Below are 12320 nucleotides of genomic sequence, written 5' to 3'. Positions count from 1 at the left end.
AGCATCTACTGTTAATGGCTATAATGTCCCTATGCCAATTTAGAAACACTGATCCATCATCAGCAAAGAGATTCATTTGGTAGGATTGTTGAGATCATAAACTGGTTAATTATGCTAGCTGAATCCAATAAATATTACTCACGGAACTGAGCTTTCGCCATCTTGGCCGATGGCTTGATCACAGATGAATTGCTTTTCCCGTGAAACTTGGTTGCTATTGACGCATCCTAGTTACCCGGAAGTGATGCAGATTTAAGCAGTGGGTCATATAAATCATCTAGAAAGTATGTACCCTCGTCGTGGTTGAGTGAGTTCTTGCCCTTTTCTGAAAGCTCAGTTCTGTGAGTAATATTTATTGGATTCGGCTAGCATAATTAACCAGTTTACTGATCCATTATTATGTGCAGAATCCAACTACACATGTATCAAAGATGGAATCATCTAGCCATAAATCCATATTTTGGGCTAAACTGTATAGACTTACAGAACAATATCTGTGGTAGACTTCATTCATCTGTGTATGTGGAAATTAAGATTTGATTTAAATCTGGTCAACCAGATGTGTACTTATTTTGACAAACGAACAGAAGTTGCGACTGAAACCTCCCGTCTTTAGCTGGGTTGTGATGTGAATCGGCGGTTAATGGAACAAAATATGTGACACGATCAAGGGAAATGAGTCGGATGTCGCTTATATTGATTTTGAGATATTGGTAAAGAAAGTGTTAAAATTCCTTAGTTTTATATTGTTTTCAATGATTGATAAATTGACGTAACTTCGCAATCAACATTTGTATCAACATGGGGTTTTCAGTTTCTGAAAGCTCTAAATGTCCTCTTTAGAAATATAGACGAATCCATTTTCATGCATCCGTACACCTCAATGTCAGCCATTACTGGATCCCCGCTTAGGTCTTTTCCACCTAAAATGTGAAATGATGTGGCTTTGGTGGGGATATTAAACTGCATTCCATCACATGTGTTACACATAGACAAAAGAATGATAAACACATCTTATCTCTTTCTTGCATGATACAATTCAACATCAATTTTTTTAGGCAGATTTAATCCACCCAATTGGGCAGTAACAAAACCAGTTTGGTGCAGACGGGACCCAGTAAAGGCCGACTGAATTCTGACCATCATTTGGCTCGTTGGATTTGTCTATTAAGTAAAACTCATTTTCGACCAGGGTCGACATGTGACTCATTCCCCTTGATCATGTGATGTATTTCTGCCATGTTACCATCATTTAAATACAGTCTGTACACCATACCTTTCTCTATATAAACATAATCTTGCTGATGTCATCAGTCAGATTGAATTCTTACAGCAGTTCACCTGCAACAGAATGAAAGATAAAATAAAATAGCTGATCAAAATTATTTAAAATGCATTTAATATTCATAATATACATATTTCATCTTGTCAAAAACCAATTATGTTTTACTGTGACCTGACAGTTTTGAGTCTTTATACCATCTTGGCTAGCGTTGGCCATCTCCAGAGTGATGTTTTTCGATCTAACTTCTGTACACCAACGGTCCACTTCTGGGCACAGGTGCGCCCTCTGTTGGTCCAGAAGTTGGTTCGAAAAACATCACTCTGAAGATGGCCAACGCCCAAGAAAGTTGAAACTGTCAGGCCAGTAAAATGTAATTGGTTTTGACAATCTACAACCACTTAAAATAATATTTTTTTCGTCGCAAGATGTACTGAGATCAATTGAATGACATGAACGGTGCGTAAACGACACTGCCCTGTTTACCGTCATGTTACATTGTAGTGATGACTCGTGATCTATTACAGAGTCTCCTGCTTTGGAGAAAATTTCTCGGGCACAGGCATCGTGATTCAGGTCAGCAGAAATCTGTCGTGTGCGATAACGTGCTTAGACTGCACGATGAGGCGAATAAGAAGTCGCCGAACTGAGCAACTAATATCGACAACTGTGATTGGTCAATTTGTCGTGAGTTTATTAAATTATTTCTTCTTGGAGCACAAATTTTCCATTGAAAGTCATAATTATTATTAAAATGTGAATTGTTTTGCTTGTTTGGCTGTTAGAATGTATAATTTAATGTATTTGCCATGTTCCAAGGAGCAAATTTTCCACTGAGTGGTCAAAGGTGAGAGATACGTGTGGACCGGTTTGTTTACCAAATTCTGTTTTAACAAGTTTTTTAGTTTGGATATCATGTGCTAACAATTTGTTACAAACATGATCATTATCATTAAATGTTAATAACGTAAATAAATGCTAGTAAGTATTTTGTACCAATCGGTATTTCAAACCTGGGATTAATTACTTTTTAGCGCAGTAAATCGTAATTCGGTTTTCGTTTGCATTGGAAAAGCGTTAACCGATGGATCTGCAGTTGACCATTCTGTACAATGTATGATTTGTATACATGTTTGCGCAATGCGTATTGATATGAACTACGTGTTTACATTGTGTAACCTGCAAATCGGGGTGTGTATACATGTGTCTAATCAAATCTATGGTCATTGCCATATTGGTCGTTCATCATGCATGATGCATTTACTGTCCGTTTTCCTATGTTTACACAGCTCTCACCATTGGTTGTCGTGCCTGTATAACTAAGCGTTGCCTTCGCTGTGTGAAAACTATAACCGGCCAATATTTTTTGTAGGCCTACTCTAGAGAATACAGTCTTGTAGCATCATGTGTCCTAATTATTCAGCTTATTTAGATGTTTGGAAATATGATACGCGGACACAAATATTTGGTATTTTAGTAAGGAAAGTCTGGCATCAGGTGTGGCACGACATGGCCCACCCAATGTGTAAATATAATGCAACTTTTACTGAATATCACACGCTTTCTTGTGAACTTAGCTAAATCACTTGTTTTGTACTTGTGAGGTAAAAATTATAGGTGGTGCATCTGCAGAAGAGTCGCTCCTCCCTGATAAGTAAATGACAACAAACATCATGTATACATTTCTGTCAAAACCCAGGTGGAGAGCATCATATCAGGGGATTCAAGTGAGTGTTGGAAGTGCCATATTTAATCATATAAGTGAAGGTGGGACATGCGTAAAAATGGCAAAAATTAACCAATTTCATATTTAAAAAATCATAGAAGTTAAAATTTTAACTGGAACAGTTCATATTTCGCGTCATGAAAATAATTTGCCATTGTAGGCCTACTCGTAAACATTCAATAATCGCATACATTTTTGTTTTGTTGAAATGGCACAATTTTTGACATCCACAGCACCATTCATTGCAATAAATCGTATTCTAAATCATAGACCCTCTAGATATAGCCTACGTAGAGGGTCCATGTACAAATACATGATTTTAAATTCCTAAGGTTGTACATGTATGCGAATGATAAATTAACTGTTAATGGATTTTTTTTTAAATGGGCTGGGCCTGTTTCATGAAGATTTACCATCGATCTTACCTTTGATTTAACAGGGCTTTTTGTAATTGATTGGTGTGAACGGAAGGTATGAGTAGGGATGACCAATGAACCATCAACTTGATTAGAACACTCCCATAGACATGCAGGCAGCCCAACTGTGCACCGCTTGCATAGACATTTCTAAATTGAGCTCATTCTTTTATTTTTCATAATTTTTCTGTAAAAATTGGAGATGTTAATGCCAATTATGTTTTGTAACTATCCTGCAAATTACAGCATCATAACTTATTTGGTTTTTCTGTAAGTGCGAGTCAAAATTGGTCCATCGCCACAGTGCGCTTAATTGCCAGTGGCCCAGTGCAGCACTGCTCAGAATGGCACAAAATATTCAGATGAATAAGATCAGGTGAACACCTTGACCTACTGAGCTGTAATTTGGCAGAGTTGTTGTTATTACCTCTATCATACCCTCTGTAAAAAGGAAAAAAACCGGACAAGTAGATCTCGAGTTAAAAATTAAATCACCAGCTTCCCTTTGGAATTTCCAAACACCTTTCGAATCATGTTAAATAGACACCTTTCTGAACATAAATGTGAAGTTTCATGCTCATTTGTTGTATTATTCACCTGATCTCAACCCTAAACATTTTCTTATATTTATACCATCTGCACTGACTTGCTGCTATACACGCACAGGAGCTGTACTTTTAAAATACGCGCCTAATCAATAATGAGTACTGTGCTCCCTGTAGCATATGGACTGACCAGGCCCTGGAGTGTGATGGTTTTGTAGCACATGACAGTATTCATTCAAGCCTATCAAGGTCTGTTATTAGCCACTTGCTGAATGGCTGGGCATTATCAGCTATCAAAGAGATACCTTATGCTGCTGCCAATCACAATAGAGGTTAAACATTTTGTTAAAACCCCAGAAGTGATATCAGGACTAAGCTGTGCATGTTGGTACTTGATTGTTTGGATTCCTATGTTGAAAATCCCTTGTAGTACATTAGTATTTTTCTTATGTGTAGTGTATATTGTTGTGGAAAAAAGTTCACCTGGACTTTTGATTTTGTGCCACTTTGGCCATTATGGATGATTTTTGGCAAATGTTTTCTAAAAGCATGATTTCAGCTATTGACTAGTAAAGTGGCATTTCATAAGAAACCCCTTTGATACTTTCACAATATGCTTGTTTCATGTTTGCATATATATTAAAATAAAGAAATATAAAAAGGTAAATATATGCTTATACCAATTTTGCTCACATTGCTATATTTTAATAGACTTTGTCAATTTATTTCGCTCCAATGACCGGTCAGAATGGGAAACTTTGAAAATTCATAATTCGAAAAGTTTTTGACCGATTTTGACCATTTAACCACCAAAATACTTCTGTTGATGAGTTCTTTCCAGAAATTATGATGGTCATCCCTAGTATGAGGTATAAAACCACACGGTTTGGTAGGCTAAAGACACAGAGTACAAGGCTACACTGTGAATGAGTGCGCCGACCACAAATTGTCAACATTTCATGATAATCATGATTAAGTACATTTCTGGACGGAGTCAGCCGAAAAACGAAACAGTACAATTATAGATCTTCATCAATCTTTGTCGCAAGTGTGACAAGAATGTATGAAGATGACTGTTACTGTTATGAAATCATATATTAATAGTCTTTATGTCTTTATTGATTTACTGTGTCCTCCACCTCTATACATCCTATTCACATGATTTCATAACACCATCTCATTAGGCTGCATCATTCTCGTCAGACTTGTGACGACCTTCATGACTTCTCACTCCACAGCTTCACATTACAACTGCCTTAGCGACGATTGTCTTTTTAAAGACTATTCTTGTTTAAAGTACAAACAGTGAAAGGGCAGAATATTGGCAGACAAAATAGGAGGGTGCTGTCCAGTTTGGGTAAAGCCTTTTGAAAAGCTTTATCCAAGCTGAACAGCAACCTCCTATTGTGTCTACCATTTTTCAAAAAGGCTAATAACATCATAGAATGGCGTGCGCGCACAATTGGATGCAGCACTTAATGCTAGTTTTGTGCTGCAGGAGGCGTGACTGGCACGCTCTTATGAGAATTTACTCGGACGTATGTTGGAACTTTATATTGTATAGTGTGTACAGTAACAAAAAAAAATAATTTTTGCCAATTCTAAGCCAAACACACTTTAACTTATCCAGTATGTTTTTAGCATTCTATTTGTCATATTATTATATCTTTTTATTATGCCGTCACATTGACATTCTATTAGGTTGAGTTTTTGTGCAATGGTAAGTGTAGGAGTGCATCAGTGGATGTTGGTGGGTGTGTATGGGTATGGGAGGGGGGGGGGGGGTGCAGGGGTGTGTTTGAGATATGGTGTTGGGGTGAGTTCGGTTGAGTATGAGCTACAGCTATTTATTAATTCTTTGATTGTACCTTTTCAAATTTTCATTGAGTATGTATTGTGCAATAATTCAATTTTTTTGTATGTATTTTATTATTATCTGCCTTTCTTTATATAAATTTGATTGTAATTATTGTAATTCACCATGCAATTCAGCCATTTTGGCTGTTATTTGAGTGTTTTAATAAAATATACCTGAAATATGAAATATAATTTCAGTGTACTTTGTTTGTATGAAATTGGTAGTCTTTGACAAAGACGCCACTAGACGCCAACAATTAGCACCAACGCACAAGTATACAAATATATCAACGTAAGCATGCCGAGGCAAAATATCGAGTGTGTGGAAACAAGTGTGTACACTGTAAATGAGTGCAAGGCCGAGCGAGGACTAACTACTGTGGAGGTGCCTTTCAAAATACTGGTTATATACTAATACAATGTTGTTTATGGGAAAATAACCGATCGATAGGTCTTTCAGAGAGGAATTGGGTCCAAATTGCTGACAGGAAACCAGTGGTATCATGATTCAATGACTGCAACATTTACAACACAGTTCCTATATATTTGTCTATAGTCTCCACAGCAGCCAGTTTGGTTCAGCTCCTTCCACACAAACAGTCTGCCAATGATAAAGAACATGTTCTTTTTGATTGGCCAGCACTTTTCCCATGATGTCATCCAGTACTTGCTGCTCACGTATCTGATTATTCAGCCAGGCGTTCAACCTACTAACAATAAAGTTCCCGGATGTATCGCTTCTGATCAGGTTCTCATAGACTTTGCAATTTGCATTGTCACCCTCTTAGCTAATCAGAAACGGCGTACATGTGTATGTGGTCATTGGCAGACTGTTTGTGTGGAGGGAGCAAAACCATTAAACCAAACTGGCTGCGTAGGCAGGGCCGTTCCTAGGGATTTTGCCGCCCGAAGGCAAAGCCTCTCCCTGCCGCCCCACCAAAGCATACCAAGAAAGTGTTAAGGGGGTGGGGGTTACCCTCTTAAAAACTTTTCGCCCCCTTTTATTTTTCCTCCCATTTTTTTCTTTTTATCCGCCCTCATTTTTTCTTCCCTTTTCTTTCTCCATTCCCGTTTTTTTTTTCTTTTTTCGCCTTTTTCTTCTTCTTTTTTTGCGCCCCTCTGTGTTTGCTGCCCTAGGCAACCGCCTTACCTGGCCTATTGGTCGGAACAGCCCTGTGCGTAGGAGATTATTTGCCTATCTTGAATTTTGGATTGGCAGCATTTATTTGGAGTAGCAGTATTTGTTTTTATGCAGCAATTCCCAAATTTTGCATAGCATTTTTTGTAACAATTTAGGGGAAATCTTAGAGAGATATGCGGACGTGTAGATATGCGGACATGTAGACATGATAAATTTGGAATACCTAAAATAATAAGGTGTGTAATCATGATTTTGCAATGAAACTTGATTTTTTTGCATCACATTTTTGGTGGACCGCATAGCGGTAGGCCTACCACCCTATATTACATTTTGTAGTCGAGTCCTCGTCATCGGAGTCCGAGTCCTTGGTGTCCGAGTCCAAGTCCGAGCCAATTTTTGATGTCCGAGTCCGAGTCCGAGTCCTCAATGTTCGCGTCCGAGTCCTTATGTATCAAATTCAAGCCCCGGGGTTTTCACCAATACTTTATCAACGTAGGCCTATACTTAACCAGAATTTTAGTTCTATAATATTTTCTTGTAAATACATAATTTGCTAGTCCCACCTAGCATGTCTAGTATTGTTGTTTTGGGGGCTTTGTAATAATTATGCGAAGCCCAAGGAGGGGTGAAATTGCAAAAAATGCTTAGGGGCTGTGCAATAATTATGAGCCCTGGGGAGGGTAAAATGGGGGGCAAGAAATTTTGGCGAGACGAAGGGGGGGGGCAAGCAATTTTGGCAAGTCGAGAGGGGGGGGCGATTTTTGGCACGCATTCACAGGGCGCCTTTTTAATAAAATGAAGGAAAACGGTACGGAAACACTTAAATATCTCGCAACATACATCTAGACCATTTAAAGTTTGGAATTTGGGATCCCAAAAATTTGGCATGTTCAAGGGGGGGGCAAAGAATTTTTGGCGGGCCGAGAGGGGGGGAGGCAAGCAATATTTGGCGGGCCAAGAGGGGGGCAAGCGATTTTTTGGCGAGCCGTTCGAAATTTTACCCCGAGTCGGGGCTGATAATTATTGCACAGCCCCTTATCCCTTCTCGGCCTGCTAAAAATCACTTCCCCTCCCGGCCTGCTAAAAATATTTGCACCCCCCCTTTGTACATGCCTTTTTTGGGGATCCCAATTTACAAACCTTAAATGGTTTAGGGTTTAGATATACATGTAGGTCTATGTTGCGAGCGTAGCGAGCAGGGAAATTTGCATATAAATGTAATTAAGTGTTTCCGTATTGTTTTCTAAAGGTGTCCCACATATGTGCCAAAAATTTCCCCCCTCTCGTTTGACCAAAAATTGCTTCCACCCTCGCTTCCCCCCATGCTCATAATTTTTGCTCAGCCTCTTAGGTAGCATACCTTGGAAACAGACAATCACAGGCTCACTGTAACTTATCAGGCTTATGCAATATGACAATCAAAATATGACGTCACTACCAAACTTAGGGGTGTTGGATCTGGCTGTAGGCCTATGCAGTATTATTCGGGGTGGGGGTCACTATGTAAAGGTCGTGCGGGTATGTCGCGGCGGTCAAGGGTCCATTTTTCAGGCTCTATGGCAGTTCCTTAAGACCCACATTTGCATCATGTTCCAGTTCATTGAGCCTAACACTAACTTGCAGCTCTTTAGCTCAAATTTGGAAACATTTTGAATTTGTTAGCTCCAAAGTCTATAATTTGGCCCAATTTCAGTTCATACTGGACCTCCACAAAAATGTTGCAATTTCAGTTCATCAAGCCCCTATTCCCAACCCCTATTTTGCCCCCAAATCAGTTCTTAGTTCCCGAAGTTCGGCACCGCACACCCCTACCAAAATTGAACTTGAGTGTCCCAGGATATATTATTCATGTACATTTTAGACTTGCGTCTAACAAAGCAGTCATGTCAAAACAAACGATTATGATTAAAATCCATTTAACCAATTAAAGATATAGGCTAACTGAAAGCAATCTTGCTTTTTGGTTGTACTTTTATTTACAAACTGAATTTATTTGCATGCAAAAGTACTTAAATTAATCACATGATGTGATCATTGATCAAGCATAAGAAGAAGTTTACAATGAACGAAAATAAAAGACCTAAAAAGACCCTATTTTGCGGACTCGAGGAGGACTCGAAGCCGAGTCCCCGAGTCCATGGGGTCCGAGTCCGAGTCCAAGTCCTTAGCTTCCGAGTCCAAGTCCGAGTCCTTGAAAAAAGGACTTGAGTCCGGACTCGAGTCTGAGTCCTCCAACACTGACATTTTGCTACTTTCTATCATCCTGCATGCTGTAACAGAGGATGATTTAAGGAAGCCCCATCATGCACTGCAAACATGTTATCACTAGTTTCAACTGCCACTTTACTTTTCAAATCCCATTGAATTCTGTGCAAAAGATGTTGTTTAAGAATTGTGCATGTGTCATTATTACTTGGTCGATTTCAGAACAAAAGTGATGTATGCATAAAGGATAATTCACACCTTCTGTAGGTAACATAAAATGTGAAATCGACTAGCATTTTGAATGCATTTTTATTATAAATATATCAGTCCAAATTCAAATTTAACCATGCCCGTCAATGCAATGTGCGAGCAGGGTGTCATGTTCACTCACACAGCTGTGCTAACCGCAAGTCAACACAGTGGCGTGGTGGGAAGTGCTTAAATCATCCTCTGATGCTGTAATGAATGATGCTGAACAAACAAAGAACACCCCTGCATTATTATCAATGCATAAAATCAACCACAACTGCAATATATATACTTCAGTAATTAAATACGCAGTGCCAAAATGTATCAAGTCAGTCTATCTAATCAGAGAAATAATTCTGCCTAATTACAGAGGTGTGAATATTGCTGTGATAAAACTGATATGGCTTACCACAAATCCCTTTTGAAACACTGGCCAATTATAACAGCCCTCTGGGCATACAAGGCAAGTGACCAGTGAGAGGGGGATTAGTGATATTTGATTTACATTGTACAAAGGGATTATACCCAGCTGTGTATCTGACCAGGAGGGGCTATTATCAATAAGTGAGTGATTTACTGTTTCCATGGACTGACTTTACTGTTGATATTGGCCTGTGATCACTCGTTTCAAAATAAACAAAATAATAGGTAAGTAATAATGAAAAGTTACCTTGTGCTTTTAAAAAAAATCTTTTAAAGAGTAAAATAAAGAATTTTATAATGCGAAGGGCCTAAAGTGAAAGAAACCCCACTGGTTTATATATTTTGGCCATTTAACATGCAGTTCTATGGGAGGACATAAAGTCATAATTTTTTTTAATTATGACTTTATGTTGAACTTTGCTCTGTTGACCTACAAAGACAACAAATTTTGCTGATTCCATTTAGGTGCAAGTTGGAACATGTGTAAACATTACAAATCTGGGGGGGTACTCAGTACAAATGACCATACGGGGACGTGCATAAACATGGGTAGCATTTTCGGCCTTCTGGTATATCAATGACCCCTTTTTCAAAGCCTATTTTGGTATATGAATGGGTCCTTTTTTCAATTTTTTTTCGGAAAACAGCCCAATTTTGCCATAATCTAGCCAAAATTTTTAAAATTTTGGGAAAATTTTGGGAAAATTTTTAAAAACTAAGACAATTTTGGTTAAATTCGGCTAAAAATTTTGACTTTTGGTATATCAATGGGTCAAAATTTCTTGAAAAATTGGTATATTTATGGGTCTAATTCCAAAATCTCAGCGGCACATCCCTACCAAAACCAAACTTGAGTACCCCACCCCGGGTTACAAATATGCAAAAAAAAATCAGGTTTGAAATATTTAAGGCCAAATAAAAAAATAAACATGTTTCACGTCCCCTCCCGCTTCCTTTTTGAGGTTTCCTCAATATATTTTTATTTTTGAAATTCAGCTATAACTTTTCAAAAATATGTCTAGGAAGTTGGGATGCTTTCTATAGCCTTGTTAAGATACAAGAAACACTTTAGGAAGGTTTTGTGATCATTAGAGTGGGTGTAACTCCCAGAACAACAAATAAAAAAAGGGCCTCCTCCTTTTTCTAGGGATTATTGTATACGCTAAAACAGCTCTAAGTATGGGTATTTACACCAATTTTGCGATAAAAAATAGAAAATAAAAAGTCCCCTCTTCCTCCTTTTTTTCAAAAACCCGGACGTGAAACATGTTTTATTTTTTACTTGGCCTAATATAAGATCGTATATTATGGCTTTAGCATTGGATTGCATGCTACATCATAGAAAGTAGAACATGTCCCTAGGAACATGTCTCTCCTTTTTTGCTCATTGCTCAAGGTATCAAATATCAATTTCATCTTGAAAATCCAAAATACATACGTACATGATGCATCTTGGTGCTCTGCAACAGGCAAATAGGGCCTACTAGTACTTGGGATTGTGTATTTTCACCTTGGCACTGCTCAATACATCATTAAAATACATACATAGGCCCTATAGGCTAGGTGGTGGTCGCAGTGCATTCTCTAAATTCAGTAAATTTCCATCGTCAACCGTGTAATTGAATGGGATTATTTTGAAAATTTAAAACGCTTGAAATATCACAAACAAATAGGCCTATGTTAATAAATAATATAAATACAAGCTAAAACCGTTGGGGTTCGATAATGAACCCCACAAAACTAACGATATATGGAAAATGCCATACGGCCGGGCGGTTTTACAAGTTGCCGGCTCTATCATGTCAATCGCCGCCTGATGTAGGCCTATTGATTTTGAGTTTGCTGTTCCCGCATCCAAACTTGAGAACTGCAAAATATTTTTATTAGTGATTTTTATTTGACATTTTCTTTGTTTTAAAATGACACTTTCTTAATTACTATGATCATCCTAACTGAGATGCTGATCAAACATAGAACACACAGGCTGCATTACTGTCAATGCATAAAATCAACCATAATTGCAATATCCGCAGTGCCAAAAATGATATTGGGGGTAATCGACCTCTGACCACTCGTTTCAAAGTAAAGAAAATCATAAGTACCGTACTGACGCCTGAGTATAGTCCCACCCCGCTTTTGGGTGAACATTTTTTTTTTTTTTTAAAAGTTTTTTTTTTTTTCGGTTTTGTAGTGTCCCTGGACCTAGACCTAAATGCTAGGGTCAATCATGGTTGACCTAAAAAAATTTCAAGATGTTTTGTATTTTTAATATGAAAATTGATAATTTGTTTTCATGTCATACTCTATTAATGATTTCAAAATGCATTGAATTTGAATGCATTTTGAAATAGAGTATGACATGAATACAAATTATCAATTTTCATATTAAAAAATACAAAACATCTTGAATTTTTTTTTTTTTTTAGGTCAATCATGAATGATCCTAGTATTTAGGTCTAGGTCCTGGGACACTCCA

The 12320-nt window shown here is 37.9% G+C and overlaps 1 protein-coding gene across 1 annotated transcript in view; it reads right to left on the bottom strand.

The window, feature by feature from the left end:
- Window positions 1-12320, bottom strand: part of LOC140171876 (uncharacterized) — a 31287-nt gene that overhangs the window by 10891 nt on the left and 8076 nt on the right. The window contains exon 2 of the mRNA XM_072195216.1: window positions 1277-1341. The gene's annotated coding sequence lies outside the window, so the exon portion shown is untranslated. The remainder of the gene's footprint in view (window positions 1-1276; window positions 1342-12320) is intronic.

Source organism: Amphiura filiformis, chromosome 15 (genome assembly GCF_039555335.1).
Source record: "Amphiura filiformis chromosome 15, Afil_fr2py, whole genome shotgun sequence".
In the NCBI taxonomy this organism is placed as follows: domain Eukaryota; kingdom Metazoa; phylum Echinodermata; class Ophiuroidea; order Amphilepidida; family Amphiuridae; genus Amphiura; species Amphiura filiformis.
The sequence above is the reverse complement of the archived record's forward strand: the minus strand, read 5'-3'. Positions and strand labels throughout refer to the sequence as shown.